We start from the raw sequence: 22,292 nt of genomic DNA, 5'->3' as shown, positions 1-22,292 counted from the left end.
AGAGTGTACATTCTAGTAAGGGTGACAATGACAGACAAACAAATAGTATATATACAACATGTCAGCTGGACATACAGCAAAACTAGGGCAAAAAGAGTAGGGGAAGTGGAAATTACTATGTTACGTAGGGTGGTCAAGGAAGGCCTCCCTGAGACAGTGACATTTGAGCAGAGATCTGGAAAAGTGAGGGATGATTCTGAGGCAAGGAATGACTGACCAGAGAGGCTTCCACTTCTCACACACAGAGCAGATAAGAAACAGGTCCAGAGAGCTAGTTAACTTATCTAAAGTTGCATGGCTAGAAGTGGAAGGGCTAGGCAGAGAAGCCACTTTTCAGGACTCTTTGGTCCCCTTGTCTCTCCTGCATTAGCAGATGGAAAACAGAGGGGGAAAGGTGTATAACAACCATTTAATTTAGGTTGTGATTATCTCTCCATGTTTTCAAAGATTCACCATCTTAATACTTCAAAGACAAACATTTTTGTTTTCAGATATTTAAGATTCTTGCCATCATTTTTCTTAGTAGTCCAAATGCTGTTCAGATTAAATAAGTACCACTGGTACTCAGAAGTGAAAAGCGTTCCTCATGGAATTCAGATGACATTACTATTTAACATAAACCGGCAGTGTGCCAGGAAGTGAGCTTGGTATCATCAACCCATGTTACAGATGAGAAAGCTGAGGCCCGGGGGGTGAAGGGACTTGCCCAGGATCCCACAGCCTGTCAGCGAACAATGCGCTTTCCTCCGTGCCCCAGTGCCCAGCTCTAAGCACAGGGTGGCGTGTAGGTGCGAGAGGACCCCACCCCATGCGTGCTTGCGCCCCGGCTCCGGCGCCCTCTGAAGCAAGATGCCAACTATCTCTTTAAGAAGGAAAGTGAAGACGGGCCGCTTACGCAGCTGCCAGCGAGCCGCCCACTGGCTGGTCCCTTCCATCCACCTCACCCTCCCCTTCCCTCCCTCCCGGCAGCCCCAGCCCTGGCGAGCCGCCTCCAGCAGGGGCTCCGGAGAGCAGGTCGGCGGCCTGGGCAGGGCAGCCGAAGCCATGGAAGCCTCCGCAGGTGATGACAGGGACCCCGGGGACCTCGGGGCCCACCGCCCGGCTGCGCCCACCGCCGCGGCGAGTGGGGGTGGGGGGAGGGGAGGGGAGGCGCGGGCCGCGCGGGGGAGCAGACGGGACGGAGCGCCCGGCAGGCAGCCTGCCCCCCGGGGCTTTCTGGCTGCGGCGGCCCAGCTGTCAGCTGCGGGGGGGCTCGGCTGCCCCGTGTCCCCGCCCGCGTTCACCCGCCCCTGTCTGTGTGTTTTCCCCCACCGCCGCAGGTTGCTGATCAGGGCCAGACAGCTGCAGCCGCGACTGCAGAGGCGCTGCGCCAAGCGGGGCCGGAGCCGTGAGAGCCGGCGGGCTGCGGAGCGCCAGTGGACTCAGGTGAGGAGGCCGCGGCCGAGCCCGGAGGGGGCCCTGCGCTGCACCCGGCGGGCTGGCGGGCGGGGGCCGCTGGCGACCGCCCGCTGCGGTAGAATCACTCAGAGGGCACCGGCTGAGGAGGGGTTAACTGTGACTCATTCTTACCCTCCCTTCATTCCCCCCCCACCCCACCCCCAAACCGTGAAAATCACTAATTACAGGATGCTGATTGCTGCAGGGAAGATGCCCAAGGTGGGCGATTAGAAGAGGTTTAGGGACCACCCAGTTCCTAAATGTCTTCCTCTTCCGGCAATTAGCAAACATTTAAGCCTGTTTCCTCTTTTGAGGAGGAGCAAGGGTACCTAGGGGTGGAAGAAGGGTGGGACACCCCACCCCAGCCCAAGGTCAAGTGCCAATGACTGCTTCTTTACCACATTCCCCCCTGCGAAGCGTCAGGGCCCTGCAGTAGATCTGGAAAACATGCCCATGACCCCTGCAGTGGGAGATCTGAGCCTCAGTCTCCCTGGAGCTCCCACTGGATGGGATACTTTCTCCCTCGGCTCCTCAGCAGAACACCTACTAGCCTGGGAAGCCCCATACGCCCTTCCTCAACCCTGCAGACTGAGGAGAGGCCTGGCCACACAGCTGCCTGTTTCCTCAGCCCTCTCTGCCCATCTGGAGGTGTGGGATGGACTGGAGGAGCTTATCAGGAAAAGGTGTTCTCTGCAGGCTGGGTGGTGTAGGGAAAGTGCCAGAGACTGGGGTTCTACTCCCTTAGCCTGCTAGTAGGCCACCAGTAGCCATCTTAAAATCCTTTAGGCGTGGGTGTCTGTCTGTTCATCTGTTAAATGCAGGAGTTGGATTCGATGGTCTGTATAGCTGTGATATGTCACTCAAGTAGCTCTTACATGTCAGGGGGACCCTTCTAAAGCAACCCAGAATTGAAGCTTGCGTTTATGAAATAATTGGGGTTTCCTCAGTTGGTCTCTTTCAACTCTGGACTTCTCTAGTGAAGCATGACCTTGTGAGCCTCGTGGAACAGGAGGCATCGGACAGTCCTATAGTGGCATCCTTACGCCATCCCTGGGGTGACCTTCGTGGGGTTACGTTCCATCCCCAAGCTTCAATTTCCTCATCTGTAGATCTGGGAAGAGGCAGACATGCCTCAGAGGGCTGAGTAATGATTCAATGAGATTTATAGGGAAGAACCCAAAACAGTGCCTGTGCCCTGCACATAGCAGATGTTCAGGGTCGCGGGACTGGAGAGAGACTGGGGGAAGAGAGGAGGGGTGGCTGCTTTTAGCCTCTTCTCCCCCCTCCCCCACCCCACCGATCTCTTCCAGGTCCCTGTCCCTGCGGATGGCGTCCCTGCCAGGGGATAATGAATGCTGGAGTGTGTTGGGCTGAGGGCCTAGGAAGCAACCAGAAGGTACAAACATTTCCACTGCAAGGGCTGTGACATCATTCTAACGAATGATGGTCCCAAGGAGGCATATATAGCCCAGCACTGGAGTTGGAAAATCTTGGCAGCCGAGGGCAAAGTCCCTAAGGGAAGAGAAGCATCAGAATCTCGTGTGCTGGCTGGGGTCAGGGGCCGGGACTTCCTGATCCCATATGGGGCCCACTGCTGCTCGCTTGCCCTCCCTGGAGTCTCCCACTAGAGTCGCCCTGAGACAGGCAGTCAAGTGTTTGGTGTCGGTATTTCCTATTCTTTATCTTCGCTCCTGCTGTCCTTTCAGCCTGGCACTCACCCTTTCTGGCTTCAGTTTATTCCACAGATACACTCTGCCTCTGGACAGCATGATAAAGAAAGCTCCCCATAGGCTGGGGCAGGGCATTTTGCTGCTGCATCATTTGGGCCAATTGATGGGTCCCCACCCGCCCTAAATCCCCATTAGATTGTGAGTGCCTCCTGACAGAAGCCCTGTCTTTTTCTTCTCTGTATCTCCAACCTCTAGCCCATGGCTAGGCACAAAGTAGGTGCTCAGTAAGTGTTGAACAAGTTTGAGGAAGTTACATCTGTAAACCAACTAGGTTAGGGAGAAACTGCGGGAATGTGTTGGTGGTTGTAGGAAAAGCACTGTTAAGCACAGAGCACTGTGCAGGTTGCTGGTTGCCATTAATCACTATTACTTATAGTGTTCTTAGCACTACTGCCAGTAGCCAGCAGTCAGTTTGCCTTCTCTTCGAAACAGGCTGGAAGGGGCTCAGCGTGCCTGGGAGAGGAGTGACATTGGCAAACAGATGGTGCCGACTGGTGTAAGAGGAGCATGAAGGGAAGAGGGTTGGGAAGAACGTGATTTCAGCCTGTCGCTGTGCTTGGGGATATTAGGGGGCGGGGGGCAGATGAGGAGAATCAAGTGAGTCAAAGTGGACACGCAGTAGAAAATCCAGAGACCCAGGCCCCAGGTCTCACTCCACCCCCACCCCATTGTGTGACCTTGGGCCAATCAAGACCTCTGGGTCCCCAGCCATCAGATGACAGGACTGGACTACGTGATCCCTAAGGCCCCTTCTGGTTCTGACATTTTGTCATGTGCATTTTGTTAAATGAAAATGGGACGAGGATTATTACTCAGTATCATCTGTGGAATACCAGGCCATTACCTACCTCGGGGGATCCTCATAACAAATTATACCTATTTGAAGGATGGGGAGCCCGAGGCTGAGAGAGATTGACTTGCCTGGGGTTGCACAGGTAGGAAGGGCAGTGTGTTACCTGACGCCAGGTCTGTCTAACCCGGAAGAGCACGCTCTTCCAGAGCTTGGGCTCCCCAAGTCCATGCATACTTCGCTGTCATCACTGCGCCTCGGCGTCTGGAGAAGGGAAAGCAGTGAAGGTTCAGGACCAGAGATCAGGTGCTTCCCCAAAGTGATGACTGCAGGGGACTTGCTGGGTTGAAGAGCGTGTACGTCAGGGCTGGGAAGCCTTCCTTTTGCCGTGAGCCATGCCTTGCTAAAGGGTGGTGGGTGCCCTTTCATGGCTGGCCCTGCACGACAGTCATGATAGACTCACTTTTCAAGTGCTCCCTATGTGTTGTGCTCTGTTTTATTTATTCCTGAGACAAGCCAATTATGACTTTTACCCATTTCACAAGCGAGAAAGCCAAGGCGGAGAGACAAAGAGCCTTGCCCAGAGTTATACAGCGGAAGTGTTGCCCGCTGAGAAGGTTTAGCTGGAGGCACGCTGTACTGGGAGTCAACAGGGCCTTTGAGTTAACTGAGTAACTTTGGGTAAGCCAGTTTCCCTCTGAAAGTTGGCGTTTCCATCCTGCAGGTGGACTGGATGCAGCTACTGGCTCTAAAAGACCTAACTGCCAGTCCCAGAATGTCCCAGAATGTCCCAGAATGGCGCGGGGGAAGGGATTCCTTGTCTAGCTAAATGCTGATCAGCATTTGCTTATTATTTCTTAGCCAGGCCCTGGGCTAAGTGCATGTGATACAGGGAAGAGTAAGAGGGGATCCCTAGTTTCAAGAAACTGATATCTAAGCAGGAGACAAACATCTAAACATGTAGGTATGATAAACCCTCTAGGAGCTGTGATGAGTACTGGTAACGGTGTGTAATGGCAGGTCAGAGAGAGGAGATGATCGTTCCCACTCCGAAGGTGAGGAAGGCTCTAGAGAGCGGACACCATTGTCATGTCCTTGCTCTCTGAATTGAGTTTATGAATCACTGTCATCCTCGCCATCCACCCAGCTTAGGATATTTTCAAACTGTTCTAAAGATTTGTTGGCTTTTGACCCCAGCAACACAAAAAATGGCCACAGAGTCTGAGGGACCATTCAAGCTCACTCTGGCACAGCTCTCGTGGAATAATCCATCTGTCCCAGGCAGATGAGAACCTTTCCTGTCTTTAGAGACTTCTAGAGGCAAGACTCAAATTCCTCTTGGAAAGTCTGTCTAATGCTGGATAACTAAGCTGATAGGCTTGGGGAATTCTTCAGCTCTATTCTCAGCATGCCACCTGTCCAGAGCACCTGACACCTGGAGAGGTGAAGGCATTTACCCAAGATTACTCAGCAAGGCTGGGATCATAACTCTGGCCTAATTGAAACTGTATTACTGGGCCATATGGGGTCTTTCTGCATCCAGGTCACCGGGGGCTGGAGGGCCATTTCTTCATTTGATGGGCAGCTCATGCTGGGTGAAGGCCTGATGCAGGTGTCATGTAGCTAGAGCAGAAGCCCCGTCGCGAAGAGGAGGCCTGTGTTCCCAAGGCTGCCCTGCCCCTCCTAATGGACGGATACTTGTGCAGCATTTCTTTTTTTTTTAAAGATTTTATTTATTTATTTGACAGAGATAGAGACAGGCAGCGAGAGAGGGAACACAAGCAGGGGGAGTGGGAGAGGAAGAAGCAGGCTCCCAGCGGAAGAGCCTGACATGGGGCTCGATCCCAGAACTCCAGGATCACGCCCTGAGCCGAAGGCAGATACTTAACGACTGAGCCACCCAGGCGCCCCTTGTGCAGGATTTCTTACATGCTCAGCACTGTCCTCTGAATCGAGGTGCTGAGCCAACCAAAAGGGAGTGTCTGGGAAGCAGCCTGGCAAAGTGGAAAGAGCCAGCACCCGGGCATCAGGAGACTCAGGTCCTCATCTCAGCTCTGCTCGGCCCTCAACTCCCTGGGTGGCCTGAGGCCAGGCCCTTGGCTTTTCCACATCTACAGACTGACAGGCAGAGGCGGGGGTCTCCGAGGGCCCTTCAAGCGCTGACTGGCCAACTCTTTCTTCTGTTCTGTAAGCTCTTCGGGGGGTGCGAGAGTAGGTAGGATACAGATAACTGGAACTTGAGGAGGAACGAGATAAATATAACAAGAGGCACGAGCAAATGCTCTGCGGGTTTGCTGGAGGGAGGGGGTTGGGGAACGCTCAGTTCAAAAGCCACTTCTTCAAAGGTAGGATGAGGTGCAGACAGAGGTGGTTTAGGGTCGGGTTTTTTGTTTTTTTTTTTTTGAACCAGGAGAAATAGCAAAAGCATGCTGTTATTCTGGGACTGGAAGGCTATATAGCAGAGCTGTGGTTCTCAGACTTAGATTTCAAAGATCAGTACATTTGGGCATCTGTCCTAGCTTTGCCAACTTTGTGTTTTGCCAGATAAGGACATTCAAATGACACTTAAACAGATTTCTGTTTACTACCGCTGCCATGCAGTGAGAGAAAGAGCATTTTAACACCTCTATCCCCATAGCAAGAAGACTATATAAGTGTAAAAAAAAAAAAAAGGTTACTGCAAATTAAATGCATTTTGCTGTATTAAAAACTCTAGGACTGTCCATGTTTTGCTCCATTCATCACAGAGCAGTGTTCTTGCGTTTGGCTCTGGAGTTACGCTGCTCTGTTTCCTATTCTGTAAAATGGGGACATGAGGCTATCTTCCTCCTAAGGTCAGTAGGAGGTCTAGATGCCAGAATAAAACATGTAAAACAAGGGACTCAAGCTCCCTTGTCAACAGAGGCAGAGTGGGTCCGCTGGGCCCTTCAGGAACTGTAGCGCGCTGCAAAGTGCTTGCTTGCAAGAGCCAGCTGCTGGCCTGCTCCCACCTCTCTCGCCACGCCAGCATGTGGGTCCAGTGTTTTGCAGATCTTCTGATTTATAAGACAGAACTGGGATGCTTGTGACATCTCTTTGTTTCTAAAATGTGACCAACTAGGCAACATTTTTAAGTGCACCTATGAAAATGCGTCTGCGGCAGGCCCTCCCTCGGCGTCCTCCCATGTAAAGTTCTAGATACCAGGCACCTAGGGCTCCGCAGTTGCCGGGCGAGAGTGATGGCAGAGAAGGGCAACGAGGCCCTAACGGCAGGCCTGGGTCAGGGCATCTGGCGTCTGCAAGGCCGCATGACTTTGACGCTTTGTGATCTCCTGCTTCTGGGCCCATGGCTTCAAAGGCCCTCCCTGTGCCCCTTTCAGCAGCACTGTTGGGATCGGGTCTCTGGGGACTGAGGCCTCCAGGCACCTCGCTGCCCACCTTGAAGCTGGCACTGGCCGGGCCTCCCTACCACAGGGGCTCTGGAAGCTGGGTCGGCAGCTTCCGAAGAGGGGACTTGGCTGGCAGCCTGGGAGGCCTGGCACAGAAGCCACCCTTGAGAGATAGGCGTAAGGAGAGGGTTCTGGCCACTCCTCAGTGCAGGAGATGGCGGCCAGGTCCCATTCTTTGGAAGTCACCCTGGCCCTGTCTGCTGCTGTCTGCTTGGGTCATGCTGAGGTCTGGCAGTGAGTGCGTGGTCCCCATACAGCTCTGCCGCATGGCCGTGGCTGGCACAGAGGGAAAGCTGGCCTAGAGCAGCGAAGGACCTCAGAGAGGGTGTGAAGGGAACCTGGCCGGGGTGTCTGAGGTGTGTGGCTCAGTGTCAAGGCCGAATCGTGGGGAGGCCGCACTACGGCTGACAGAAGGAACTTTCTAGGCCAGGACTATGCGTGTGCTTCCTCTCTGGAGCCCCAGGGCCCAGCATCAGCCATGCACATGGGGGGACTCTGGAAAAGTCATGAGCAAATGACAAGTAGCTTGCTGTCCCTTTCAGATGGAATCCTGGGTTGGGGGACTTTTAGAGGCCAAGTGGCAGTTTCATACTCAGCATCTGTGCGTCCGTGTGTGTCCGTGTGTGTGTGTGTGTGTGTGTGTGTGTGTGTGTGTGTGGCTTCAGTCCACAGGCAACAAGCTGCACACATTTTAAGCGTGCCATTTGGTAAGTTTCGACATGGTGTAAGTCATCACCCCAGTTAACGAACAAATCCATCATCCCCCAAGGTTTCCTCTTGCCCCTTTGTAATTCTTCCTTCTTGCACTTCTCCTGTCCCCAGACAACCACTGATGTGCTTTCTATCACCGTCCATGACTTTGCATTTTCTAGAATTTTATATGAATGGAATCATGCAGTGTGTGCTTTTTTTTGTTGTGTTTTTTGGGGGGGTGGTCTGGCTTTTTTCTCTCAGCATAATTATTTTGGGATTCATGTTGTTTTATATATCACTATATTCCTTTTTATTGCTGAGTAGTATTCCATTGTGTGGATAAAGAAAACACATGATTAGTTTACCCCCTCATCCACTGATGGACAGTTGGTTCTTTCCCAGTTTTTTGCTGTTACAAATAAAGCTGCTGTGAGCGTATGTGTAAGTCTTTGTATGGATTATACTTACCTGTTCTCTTGGGCGAATAGCTAGGAGTGAAGTAGAAAGGCTGGATCATTGGGCAAATATGTATTTAGCTTTTTAAGAAACCTCCCGAGGGTTTCCGGAGTGGCCGTGCCGTTCTACAATCCGTCTGCGGCGTCTGAAAGTTCCGGTCCGCATCCTCACGGGTGCTTCATATGGTCAGTGTTTTCCACGTTAACCATTCTCAGGCATGCAGGGGTATCTGTTTATGGCATTAGTTAGCATTTTCCTAATGACACGTGATGTTGAACATCTTTTTGTCTGCTTATTCGCCATCCATCTATCCTCTTCGAAATTTCTGTTTCAACGTTTTGTCCACTTTTAATATTTCATCATTTGGTTTTGGTCTTCTTCTTTTCGAGCCGTAAAAGTTCTTCGTACATTCTGGATGCAAGTTCTTTGTCAAGTGTGTGTTTTGCAAGCATTTTCTCCCAGTGCGTGTCTTGTCCTAAGGGCCCGTAGGAGTTACAGACTCGGTATGTGCATGCACGTGTGGGGGAGAGAGAGAGAGAGAGGAGAGAGAGAAAGGCTCAGAGGGAGACTGGCTTCCTGCGGGACGCCTGCTTCTCGATCCATGTCTTCTCTGCCACATGTAGAACATGGAAGGACAGCCCCTAGAGGTTCTTAAAGGTCACACATCTCAACAGCTTCTTAGTCCCTGAGATCCCAGAGCCTGCACAGACCTCTGATCTCGAGAGGGAGAGGGCCCGTGGTGGGGTCCTTGGTGCCTTTTGTTCCTTGACCGTAGGCGAGCCAGGTAACCTTTCTGAGCCGCCCTCACCTGGTCTGTAAGGTGCGCACAGCTCATGTGTGGGGGGCAGTAGAGCTCTCCAGCCGGCCGTGGAGCTCCAAGGACGGGTATGTGTTGGCGCTATCTATTGCCATCTAAAGGCCTTTGGGAGGCAGAGGAGGAGGACCTGTGTGTTCATTGAAGAAGGTTTGGGGGGCTCCACCCTCGGTCGGGTGTGGGGCTGTGCGGGCTGGAGCAGTGCTGGGTAGCATTTTCTGCTTTGCTCTAGACTGGGTGGTCCCTGCTTGAAGGCCTCATCATTGATGCTGCCCTCTGACCGCTAGCCGGCGACACGCGTGCTGCTTACGCCAGCTGCCTCCATGTGTGTGTGTGTGTGTGTGTGTGTGTGTGCGCACACGCACATGCACGTGCTTGCTTAGAAACCCTCAAAAGATGCAAGACTGTGGTCCACAGGTGAGCCTGCGTGCAAACAGCCTGTGTCTTGTTGGTGTAAGAAGTGCTCTGGGGGCACCTGGGTGGCTCAGTCGGTTGGGCGTCTGCCTTTGGCTCGGGTCATGATCTCGGAGTCCTGGGATCAAGCCCTGCATCGGGCTCCCTGCTGGGTGGGGAGTCTGCTTCTCCCTCTCCCTCTGTTGCCTCCCTTCCCTGGCTCGTGCTCGCTCTCTCTCGCTCTCAAATAAATAGATAAAATCTTAAAAAAGAAGAAGAAGAAGAAGTGCTGTGAAGGGAGCCTGTGCAAGGGGCCTCCCAGGAGGAAGTGTGAGTCCATCTCCTGTGAAGCTACGCACAGGCATCTGTGCTTGAATTGAGCTTGGAAGGGCTTTCTGGGCAGAGGGCACCGCATCGGCAGAAGCATGAGTGCACAGAGTGAGCTCAGTGAGATGTGTGGTACGCAGACGTGATGGGAAACAGGCTGACAAGGAAGGCAGACTCCAGGTTAACACAACTACTCCATCAGGTGGTGGGTGTCTTCTCCATTTTACAGAAGGGGAGACTGAGGTACCAAGAGGTCAAGGGAGCTGTGCCCTGAGGCTCGTGAGTCAGTCATTGGCAGAGCTGAGTGTCCTGGCTGGGTCCCAGGAGAGGTGGATGGTGGAGCCCTCTCAGGGCCACTTTCCTGGTACCTGGATTGAGCTCGTGGGGTTCTCAGGACTCCCGGATCATTCTGTTTGGCTGCCTGACTTCTGTCAGCAGGTGTCTGCTAGGCCTTGATTCGGAAGCCACTGTGTCCCCGGCTCCTAGGGAGACCTGAGCCACTGGAGGCGTGATGCCCACTCCTCTTTGGGACGTTGCAGGCTAAACGACGTGTAGCCACATCTGCGAGCCCAGGCGGGTGCTGCTGCTCACAGTGTGAGGCCAGCACTGCCGAGGCTGCTCTGCAGGCTCGTGCAGGTCAGGTCCGGGTGTATCGATTGCCACCGCTGACCCACACTAGGGTCCTGTGACTAAGGGGGAGAGTGAACACTGGGCACGCGGTGAGTGGTGTCCACCACCCCGAATCTACCCAGACACCCGGGCTCCACCACGTTTCTCCCCGTACCCTCATTCCTCACCACCCCCCTCTTCTGGGCCCTCAGGAGCCTCCATCCTCAGTTTCTCTGGAAGCCATCTTTGCTTCTCTCTCTCCCTCTCCTCTGCCCCTCTCTAGGGTCTCTCTCTGCTCCCGGCCCCTCCCCATCTTTGTCCAGCCCATCCTCAGCACAGCTGGGACAACATCAGCTTCTATAAGATAAACCCAACCAGGTCATTCCTCTGCTCAGAACTCACAGGCCCCTGCCCCCAGCCTCCCTCTTCTCTCCCTTGTGCCACTACCCCTGGAGCTCTCCTCCTTCTCCGCCTCCTGCTGGCCCCCACCCCACCCTGCACCTGGAATGCTCCTCCAGGGGCAGCTCTGCACCCTCCTTTAGAGCCCTGCTAACGGGAACCTCCTCCTGAGTTCTGTAGAGGGACTCACTCCTGCCCGTGCCCAGCCCCTCCCTGGTGCGAACCACGAGTACCGGACCATGAGGGAGGACTGAGCGCACAGCAGAGGCTGGGTGAATATGGACAGCAGCCGCCACAGCTGCCACACGGGAACAGGTGCTGTCATCAAGAGAGAGGCGAGGCTCTGCGGGACCTCCTCGCAGTCCTGCGCGGAGCTAGGCCACTCCTGAGCTAGGTGTCTCCAGGCATTTCCACCCCTCCTTGCTGCATGGGGGTGAAGATACTTGTCCCAAAGCTGAAGAAACTCAGAAAGATCATCCCACATAATTCCTGTGTTTGAACTTGAACTTCCTGCCTTTGAAGAAGCAGAGCTAAGGGCCAATGGTTTTGTCAAATGGGAAACACAGCTGATGTGCACCTGTTATGGGTGGGAGAATCATCTGGCGACTCAACCCTTTAGGAACGCAGTTTGACAGCATATTCGTGGACGCCATAAACCCACCCCTGGGGATCTATCCTGAGGAAGGAGTTCCAAATACAGGAAAAGAATTATACAAAAGTCTGTATGGTAGCATTCTTTTCGATAGTGAGAAAGTCTAAATATTCAACAAGGGAGGAAGTTAACTTAACCATGATGGACCCATGAAATGGAAAATTACACAACCCATAAAATACTTTCTATAGGGGCACTTGGCGGGCTCAGTCAGTGGAGCATGCGACTCTTGATCTCAGGGTTGTAAGTTCGAGCCCCACGTTGGGTGTGGAGGTTACTTTAAAAAAACAAAATCTTCATAAAAAATATTTTTTATAAAGAATGCCATGGCATAGGCAATTCTTAAACTATGTTAAATTTTTAAAAGATCTAAAGGTGCATATATACCATGGTTATAACTATGTAAAAATAATTCCCCACCTCCCCTCAAAAACGTTTTTTCTGTGCTAAGAAAAAAAAAATGGAGGAAGCAGCAATGAAATTAATCAGTGGTTTATCTTTGAGTAGCAGAACTGGAGGGTTTTTTTTTTTAAGTGTGCTACTTTTATAACTATAATAAATACCTTCGCAAATATAACTATATTTAACCTTTTAAAATTATCCAGTAGGAGCTAAGGGAGTCCGTTTCAATTCCTTGAACTTCTTGGAATGAATAATTCACTTGTCTCAAGGCCCTTGGTTTATAAAATAAGGGAAAGAAACTAGTGTTCACTGGGCCATGTGTGCCAGGCTCCTCACACGCAGTATCTAATTAAATCTTGCCAATGGATACCCCGTTTTGCAGATGAGGGAGCTAAAGCTCATAGTGGATGGAGCAGATGTTCTCTGCTTTTGCTCTCTGGCCCTAGTAGCCTTTTACTGAACAGGATCTCCCCCTCAGCCCACCTCCCCATTCTGCACTCCCAGCCTCCTCGCACCTCTCAGCGCCCAGGACGTAGAGCTTCAGGGCTAGGGTTCGAGTTCCACCTCCACCACTGCGTTATGGGGGACTCAGGAGAATACCACCCACCCCCCACTTAGCTGTAAAGTGAGATCGGACTAGACCAGAGGTTCCAAACTCAACGCTGGGCAGCTAACAAGCAAAACAGCCGAGGTGTGAGAGCCAGAGCGCCGGTAAGAACACTAGCGAGAAGGAGCCGCCTGCCAGCCTCGGTGGGTCAGCGCCATGCGGGAATGCAGACGCAGAGACGCAAGATCTTTTGGGTTGTTTAAGACAAACCAGAAATCCGGATTTTTTAAAATACAAAATGTCTCGATTTATTAACGTCAACTCAGATTAAAATCCATACATATGCAGGCCGAGGGAAAGTGGTCTACGAGCCTGATGATATGGCCTGTGGGCTGCCCATCCAGGACCTCTGGAGTCACCTGTCTCTGGCACCTTCTGGCTTTGACCTCTGGTTCCTGGACTCCTAGTCTGCAAATGGAGACAGGGCTAGGCAGAAGGAGGCCCAGGCCTGTCAGAGGAGGAAGGCCAGTCCGCTAAGGAGGAGGTGCCCTAAGTGGCTCTGCTGAGCCCCCTTACACGCCCTAGGCAAATACATGGGCTTTAAAAGCCTCTGCCGGCTGCCTGCCAGAAGCTGTCCCAGCTGTGGCTTGTGTGCTGGGCACGGTGCTTGGCGGTGGTCCCGCACGCCTTCGCTTTATCATCGTGACCGTGATGAACCTCACACGCCCACGAGGAAGTTGGCCCTGAGTGTGACGGCCTGAATGCAGGAGTGTCTGCCTCGATCCCCGAGCTCCTGCGTGTGGTCATTCCGCCCCTCGTTATATCCGTCCAAGGGGACCTGGCAGGTGCTGGCGCTAATGACGGTGTTGGGCACCTGGAGCCGAGCACACGTGGAGCTGGAGTACATGTACACCCTGTGCACACACACAGCTGGGCCCGTGTGTGCAGATCTGTGCCCTGAGAGCTGGGCTTAGCACAGTCAATGCTTGTTCTTCACACCGGTATGTTCTGCAAACCCGCTGTGGACCTGAATTAGTGACCACACAATCATCGCTCCTGAGAGAGAACACGGGGCTAGGTTCCTGCGAGCCTCTGGTCCCATCATTTCCATCAGCAGATCAATATGTCGCCTTGTTTTAGGTGTGTTTCTGTCTAAAGACACCTTCTTTAATATAAATTGTCGATTTCATTTGCATGTGGAACTCACACCGACAGCACTGTAGTTCCTACTGAACGACGTCACCTGACACACGGATTTTCTCCGGAAGGCACATCACACAGGTCCTCGTGCACGGGAACACCAGCCTCCGCCCTATACTGCAGGTCGTTTTACATGGCAACATCACCAACAAAAAGCACAAATACTTTTTTAAAAAGTGGCACTAAATGGGCTGCAGAAAGGATCTGTTTGCAGTATAAGAAGTGAAACGAGGTCGCCTTCCACCCCAGCTGGGCACGTGCACATCAGGAACTCACATTCTTCACCTCCCCACCCCTGTGCATGTCCGTGAAAGAACCGCGGGTACTGATTTGGGGAATACAGATAATTTTTAGCAAGTAGGTGAATTCGCAAATACAGGATCCGCAGATAATGAGGCTCCGCTATAATTGTGTCTCCCTCATCTTTCTTGGGGGCTGCTACCAGGATTAGGAGTTGTCTGCCCAACTAATTGGACTCTGGTGCAGAGATGTAATTTGGAGGGGCAGCGGCACCGGTCCTGCCCCCCCCCCCACCGCAGCACTGCCCCCTCATACCTCTCAGTACACCCCAGAGTCTGAGCTTCTCTGATGGTAAAATGGAGAGGACGCTCCCTAACCTGTGGGGGGACGTAAGCGTGAACTGAGAGCATAAATGTGGAGCCCCCAGGACCCCCGGGGGCCTGGCGAGGTGCTAAGTGACCGCTTTCATCCTTTCCCCTCAGGTGTGGTTAGCAAGGGTTTTGCCCTCCAGTCCCTGCTACATCCTGACGATTCCGATGACTTCCGGCCCATGATCTAGCAGGAGAGACAGGCGCCCAGATAAGACACCATGTGTACAAAGGACTATAATAATATTAACCAAGTGCCATAGAGTTGGGGTTTTTTTTTTTGGCCCCTGTTTTGATTTGCTAAGAAGCTTGCAAACGTACTTGGATGATGACATCGACCCAAGTGCATACACACCCACTCATTCATCAAATGTTTATTGAGGGCCTGTGATGTACCAGGCACCGGTCTAGGTGCTGAGAATTAGATAAAGAACAAAATGCACAGACATCCTTACCTTCCTGGAGCTTATATTCTAGAAATGACGTAAATGCAGAAATACCTGTTGCTAGGGACTGTGGAGAAAATGCACGAGCAGAAAGGAGTGCTGGGAGGGAGGGTTGTATTTTAAACAAAGTGGCGGAGGCAGGTTCACTGAGAAGGTGGCCTTGGAGTAAAGACCTACAGGGGGAGAGAGAATACACGGGGCAGAGATTGGGGAGAACATTCCAGGCAGAGGGAAGAGCCTGTGCAAAGGCCCTGAGTAGCAGTGTGGCTGGAGCAGCATGGGTGAGGGGAGCAGGAGGTGAGGTCAGAGGGAGAAGGAAGGCGGGGGGGCAGGATGCAGGGCTCAGCATCAGCCAGAGTAAGGACTTCAGCTTCCATTCCAACATGGGACCGTTGGGAAAGGTTTTGGGCAGAGGAGTGACATGACCAGATTCATACTCTAAGAGGATCCCACTGGCTACTGAGTGATCTTGTAGGGCTGAGGCTGGTGCGTCACCCGGAGGGAGCTGGTGGCTTGGGCCAGAGAGGGAGCGGAGAGGGATCACATCCAGAGCAGGAGGTCATATTTGGGACATGTTCATTTTTAAGATCTTCTACGAGATCAAAGAGACAATGTCCCTGAAATTCTGCCATTTGGTAAACAATGATTGGTTTGTGACTTTTTTTTTTTTTTTTTTTTTTGCCAGTGGACCTAAGTGCATATAAATGACTCTGTAGTCAGGGACCCCTGAGATACCAGCTATCACAGCATTTCACATTAGATTCTGGGCTGGGCTAAAGATGTAATACATATGAATAGCATTAGAAGTAAGACTAGAGTTAGGTTAATAAATAATTACTACTGTTTGCCGAATGCTCTCTGTACGCTGGCTTCCTGCTAGGCATTTAGCGGCCTTCTCGCTAACCACCGGCAACAAGTGGAAGTAGGCCCATTTTACAGATAAAGACTAAGTCTCAGAGAAGTCAAGTCCTGCTGTCATAGAGATAGTGGGTGGTGGAGTTTGGGATCCAAATCCAGCTGTATTTGAGGCCAAAACCATGGTTCCTTTCTTTTAGATTAAGCCTCCTAACCTCATTCAGAGGATTTTCGAAATAGCACAGATGTTGGCAGAATCTACCTTTTAAAGCATTTTTAAATGCTCATTTTCCATAAATGAAGGGGTGGGGCAGCTCCTGCAGAGAGGGAAGACTTCTTGAGAGAAGTGTTTATAATTACCCACCCTCCCATAGCAAGTGTGAGCCGTAGCGGGCCCTGCCAGAGCCCCCAGACCTTAGTGAAGGTGAAAGAATTGGGCCTGACGTGGGAAATGCCCGCTGGAGGTCAGCCAGACAGGGACCAGCTGCTGAGGATGTCAGGGAAGCCGGCAGCTGGGAAGGAAAGGGAACCTGGGAGGAGGGATGAAGCATGCTGACATGGGCGGGGGGCACGGCTCCTGGGCTCAAGCAGGAACGGTTGGGCGAGCGGGACTAGTATCCCCCCCACAGCCCCCAGGAGCTTCAAGGAGATGGGTGAGACTTAGCTCCCAGCAGGAGGGGCGTGCACAGGATGGCTGGTGGGATGGGAACCAGCTGGCCTACCTTCACTCTCACGTCCCCGCTCCCACAGCTCACACTGTGGCCTTTGGCAAGTCTGTGGTTTTCTGCTTAGGAAAGTGTGGCAGTCAGACTAGACTGTCAAGCAATGCTGAGAGAGAGTGAGAGAGGGAGGGAGGAGAGCCAGAGGCAGCAGGAGTTGATGTGGTTCCCAGGAAGATGGAAGCCGTCTGATCTTAGATCGGGAGGGGGCCGTCTCCATGGAGAGGGGCTGAGGTCCCAGGCAGAGGGGATGACAGGCCCACATCCCTTTGGTCCTTGTGTCCCACGTGTCCATGTGTCTTGCAGCCTCCCATCAGTGGAGCACTGGCACACACAGGGCGCCCTGGGTAGACTCAGAGGGCACTGTGTCTCCTTGAACTTGGAGGTTCCCGGTGGGCAGTCCTCCTTCCCTACCACAAACCCCATGCAGAAGTGTCTTTTGTAGCATTCATTTCAAGATCCTTATGTCTCCTGAAGAACTGGTCTGCTTCTGCTTTCCTGTAACCATGAGAACGAGAAGACTGGGCATAATTGCTTGTTTTGCATTGGTGGCTAGGAAGCTCAGAGCTGCATCTGAGCCCTGTCCGCAGTGTGTCATCATCAGGCTGTGCCACTCCCTTCTGCCCTGGCCCCGGTTTCCATGTATGTTTTACCACGTGCCATCGTGAGCTGCCCTAAAGTGGGTGGGACATACGCTGTCTTAACTCTAGGCCTCCCTTCCATGACTGTTTTACCCAAAAAGCTACCCTTTGTTTTTATTTTCTAGAACTTCTGCCTAGACTCAAATAACGGCGAGGGGTGAGGGCTCATCACTGGTGTCAGGAGTGGGGCTCCCAGCCTGGGGTGGGCAAACCTCAGACAGATCACAGGTTCTCTCCGGGTTTCATTTTCTCGCTGTATGATGATAGGTCATGACAAAGTCTACCAGGATCCCTTCCATTCTGCAGTTCTGAGAGTGTGTTCACCGTGTTGGTACTTGGGGGTAAATGTGGGAGCAGGGAAGGCGGCCAGGCGGAGACGTGGACCAACGGGAGAGTTCCTAGATGTGGAGGCCCTGCCATCTTCCCCTTCCTCTGATGCTTTAGAGCTGGAAGTTTGGGAGGAGGGGGTAGGGAGAGGAGCCAGGCTCAGGCTTGACAGCTCTATCAGCCAGGAAGCCCAGGAGAGCATATGCTGTGGCCAAGGTCGCTGAGGGCCTCCATCTGCCAGAGTCACTTGCCAGGCAGCCACCAAGCTGGGGCCAGCACCAGAGCCCCTTGGTTCACCTGCCTCCCTATGGGTGTCTGCAGACAGGCAGCCCTGGAGCAACTGGGGGAGGGGACAGAAACCAGTGTTCCCCTGCCGTCCCCTCCCCACACAGGAGACCACCCCAGGGCAGCTGGGCTGGGAGAGGGTGCCAGGAATTTCACAGTTGCTCCTGGGCCTGCTCTGACGCGCCCAAGGTGGTGATAGAGCAAAGACCGTCTCTGCGGAAGGGAAAAGAGAGAACCCCCTTCAGGAGGCCGTGGTAGGAATAGCCGGAAACGCTCAGCCCTCTGATGGTCCAGGATTTCCCCAGCCCTCCATCTGTCTGTCTGTCTACTCCCTTGGCTGGGTCCTGAAGAGATGGGTGGAGTCAGAAGGGTGACTCCCACCAAATGCTCGGTGGCTGAGACTCAGGGTCACCAAGAGGGCCCAGGTGAGGTGACCGGGGGGAGCTGAGGGTCCCTCGGTGGAGGAGGGCTCACTCGGCACCCGGGACAAGGGGCAGGATGCCACTGTTGCTTGAGAGCCGAGAACGGTGGTCTTCACAGAGGGGGCTTCTCCTTTGCCCTCAGCCTGGATTCTGGGGGGTGCAGGGAGAGACGCTGGTCAAGGGAAGAAGCACATGAGAAATTTCTTTTTCAGTGCTGGTCCTCGCTCTGCTTACCTCCTGTTCTGGTGCCGGGCTACCTCGTAGAAGCACCCTGTCACCCCCACTCCTCCACCACGGGCTTAGAGTCTTCTGGAAAACCTGAGTTCTCCTCTCTTGTGCAGCATAACAATATGTCTCCCAGTTCCATTGTATTACGGACCTTCTGATGCGGCAGAAATGCGGGCTCCCACGACCTGGAAGTCCAAGGTGCGACCTTGAGCAGTCTCGCCCCCTGTGTGGCTTCAGGTTTCCCGCACGTCAGACAAAACAGTGTCTACCCGGCCTCCCTGCACAGGGGACAGGCGAGGATCAGAAGGGCTGGTGGAGACACAAAGCTTCGAAAGGGGCAGCCCCCGTCTCCTGTCTCCTCCGGGCTGACCCAGAGTCAGGAGCCCCAGGGAAGCAGCCCAGGGCCCAGCTGCCTGGAGTCGGACAGAGGGCGGAGGGGCTGCTTCTCATTTCCACCCCATGGCACCTGGTGGAGCCGTCCTGGGTGATTCCCTTCCCCTTTTTGGACCAGGCCTGCCCTTGTACAACTGTTCATTTAAAATATATATCATGTAGATTTTAAAATTACCTTACGTAAATTTGTTTTTTATTGTGATAAAAATTCACACACCATAAAATCTCTCCCTCTAAAATGTACAATTCAGACAATGGAATATTACCGAGCCACCAAAAAAATGAAATCTTGCCATTTGCAGCTATGTGGATGGAACTAGAGGGTATTATGCTAAATGAAATAAAGCAATCAGAGAAGGACAGTGATCATATGATCTCACTCATATGTAGAATTTAAGAAACAAAACAAGGATCATAGGGGAAAGGAGGGAAAAGTAAAACAAGATGAAATCAGAGGAGGAGACAAACCATAAGAGACTCTTGACTATAGAGAACAAACTGAGGGTTGCTGGAGGGGCAGGGGGCAGGGGGCTAGGATAACTGGGTGACGGGCATTAAGGAGCCCACGTGATGTAATGAGCACTGGGTGTTTTATGCAACTGATGAATCACTAAACTCAACCTCTGAAACTAATAATACGCTATATGTTAATTAACTGAATTTAAATTAATTAAAAAAGGAATGCCTCCAAAAAAAAATGTACGATTCAGGGGGGTTTAGTATATTCACAGAGCTGTGATCCATCATCACTATCTAATTCCAGAGCATTTTCGTCTTCCCCAAAGAGAGTCCCGCTAGCCGTCATGCCCTCTGCCTCCTCCTCCCACCTCTTGGCAACAACTGATCTGCTTTGGGTCTCCACAGATTTGCGTGTGACGGACATGTCATATAAATGGGATCAGACAGTGTGTGGCCTTTTGTGTCTGGCTTCTTTCATTTGGCATATTTCACGGGTCACCCATGTTGTGGCAGATGTCCGTCCGTCGTGCGTTTTTATGACAGATAATGCCATTCTCCATACGTACCATGTCCGGTTCCTCCATTCACTGGACGCAGGCAGACTCCCGGGTGGGTTTCCTCCTTCCGGCTACTGTGAATAGCGCTGTTATTCCTAAACAAGTTTTTGTGCGAGCTCCTGTCTTCCATCCTTCGGCGTATCTACCTCCCCGGGAAGTTGCTAGGTCGTGCGGTAACCCTACAGTTCATGTTTTGGGGAACCGCCACACTGTTTTCCTGCGGCTGCCCCGCATTCCCACCAGTAGGGAACAAGGACTCCAGCTTCACCCCTCCCGCCCCCACATTTGTCATTGTCCCTTTTTTGATAATAGCCATCCTTCTGGATGTGCAGTGGCTTACTGGAAAATACACAGGACGTCAGTTTTAAGCTGCAAAACCGTTGTAGCTAGAACAGTCTGACTGTAGACCTTCACGCGTGGAACAGGTGAAGAGGGGAAGGAGGCCTGAGCCTGTCCCCCGCAGCCCTAGAGGCAGATTCTCCAGGTGGTTTGCAGACTGAGGGGCTCGAGGCTCACCAAGGTCTGGAATCTGGGTCTAATCCTTGGAGGCCACCTGTGGAGTGGCCGTCGCGGCCCTCAGCCCTGTCCCGCTGGCCTCGGGCAGCCCCCATGGCATCTGTCCAGGTCGTGGGTCCGTCTGTCCGGCTGCCTTGCTGGGGTGGCCACGGTGAGAAGGAGCCCAGCGGCTCCAGTCTCTGGGTCCAGTGCCAAGGGCAGCTTGTGCGGGGCACAGGCAGCGAGCCGGGGAAATGCCACCGCTGCCGCTTCCCAAGTTCAGGAAGAAAGGTCCTCAGTTTCTCGGAGAGTGTGGACAACTGCAGGGGCCGGAGAGGTTACGAAGCCGGTGGAAGGTTTACTGAGCTCCTCGGCCATGGCGAGCCCGGTGGCACTAATCCTCTGAGATGCAGAGCACGGCTGCTGGCACGAACCCAGGCCAGCCTTCCACCTCCTGCTTCTCCCGGCTTTGGCATTCGAGGAGCACCAGGCGCTTTGCTGCTTGACAGGAGGAATGTTCTGCCTTCTCGTGTTGCCTTGGCAGAGAGAGGACCCCTCCCAGGTTCTGTTCTGTTGATCGCGAGGCGCTGCTTTCCACAGCTGTCAGAGGCTTGAGTCATGAGACATAGACTGTTCCGTTCCCTTGGGTTTCAGGATAGCTTTCTTCTTTTATCGATGGCTGAGCCTTTGCAAAAAAAAAAAAAAAATCGTTTCTAGTACATGGGGGGACTTTCACTTAGCTAGAATATTAGATTAATGCGAGTGCCTGGTTTCTCCCCCATGACATGCTGATGGAGTAAAATGCCACAGTGTCTCTCTGAAGAATGCAGCTTTCTCATGTTGCAGAGGGGAAGCTGAAACCCAGGAGCCCTAGTAATGGAAGGAGAAGAATGCATTCACTGGAAGTCCATCATTTCATGAACAGCCCAGAATCAGAGAAGTTTGGATCCGGAAGTGTCCTAGAGACCATCTAATCCAACTCCTGGCCTGCCAGACGTGCCTGCTTGATCCATGGTGTCACTAACAGTTGTGTGTTGATTGTGTTTATTTTTATGAACTCCCCCAGAGGGAGGTGTTCCCTGAGATTCGACCTAAGGCATGGCATGCTGAGCGGTCACGACCGTGAGTGATGGGAGAAGTCCAGGGGAAAAGACACGGGGCAGAGCCTCACAGAAGGCGCGTGCATGAGGGCAGGGCAGGAAGTGGGCTGCACGCTGGACCGACAGCCCGTGCAGAGCTGCAAGACTGACTGACAGGGCCTTCCTGGGGGTCGGCAGGCTGCTGAGAGCACGGGGGCAGGGGTATAGAGGAGCGGGTCTTGAACGCCAGAATCAAGAGTGTGCCCGATTTTTACGTAACTGGGGGCCCCCGATGCATCTGGAGGTTCCATGGCCTCTCCTCCGTTGCTTCCGCTGCCACCCTGACCCAGGCTCTTCTCGTGTCTCACCTGGGGGGTCTCGATAACCTACCTGGTCTCTCTGCCCGTATTCTGCCCAACCACATTCCACAAAGACCCCCTACCCAGGGGCTTTTTAAACTGCAAGTCTGATCGTGTCCCTCCCCCTTCCAAGGCCCTTCCTTGGCTTCCTATTGCCCAAAGGACAAGATCCTAGCTTAGGTGGCTCTGTGCGGCCTGGCGCTGCCTTGCCCTGCAGCCTCACCCCACTGTGCCTCTGACCTCACCAGGCGCCCTGGTTTCCTCGGCTGCCATGCTGTTGAACTACTCCCTGCCTTTGCCCAGCCTTCTCCTTCCTTCCCACTTCCTTTCTCTGCCTGACGAACTCCTATTCATCCTTCAAGACCCAGTGTAAATTTCTTTTTGGAGAAGCTTTCTCTGACCCTCGAGAGGCCACCTGATACCTTGAACGTGTTTCCGTTTTGAAGCTCACCTCGTATTGCAATGGTCTACTTCCAGGACACTGGCAATTCCCACTCTGAGTATGTGTGGTGTTGTGTCATGGGTCCCAGCTGAGCGCTGGG

At 52.9% G+C, this 22,292-nt stretch overlaps 1 long non-coding RNA gene across 1 annotated transcript; it reads left to right on the top strand.

Moving 5' to 3' along the window:
- Positions 1–819: 819 nt before the first annotated feature.
- LOC121104581 lies at positions 820–19,055 on the top strand. Its single transcript, XR_005836907.1, has 3 exons — positions 820–1,060; positions 1,320–1,425; positions 18,393–19,055. It is a non-coding gene; the product is annotated as an uncharacterized LOC121104581 (long non-coding RNA).
- Positions 19,056–22,292: the final 3,237 nt, after the last annotated feature.

This window comes from Ursus maritimus, unplaced genomic scaffold (assembly GCF_017311325.1).
Source record: "Ursus maritimus isolate PB19 unplaced genomic scaffold, ASM1731132v1 scaffold_22, whole genome shotgun sequence".
NCBI classification, from domain to species: domain Eukaryota; kingdom Metazoa; phylum Chordata; class Mammalia; order Carnivora; family Ursidae; genus Ursus; species Ursus maritimus.
Note: the sequence above shows the minus strand (reverse complement) of the source record. Positions and strands in the feature narration are given on the sequence as shown.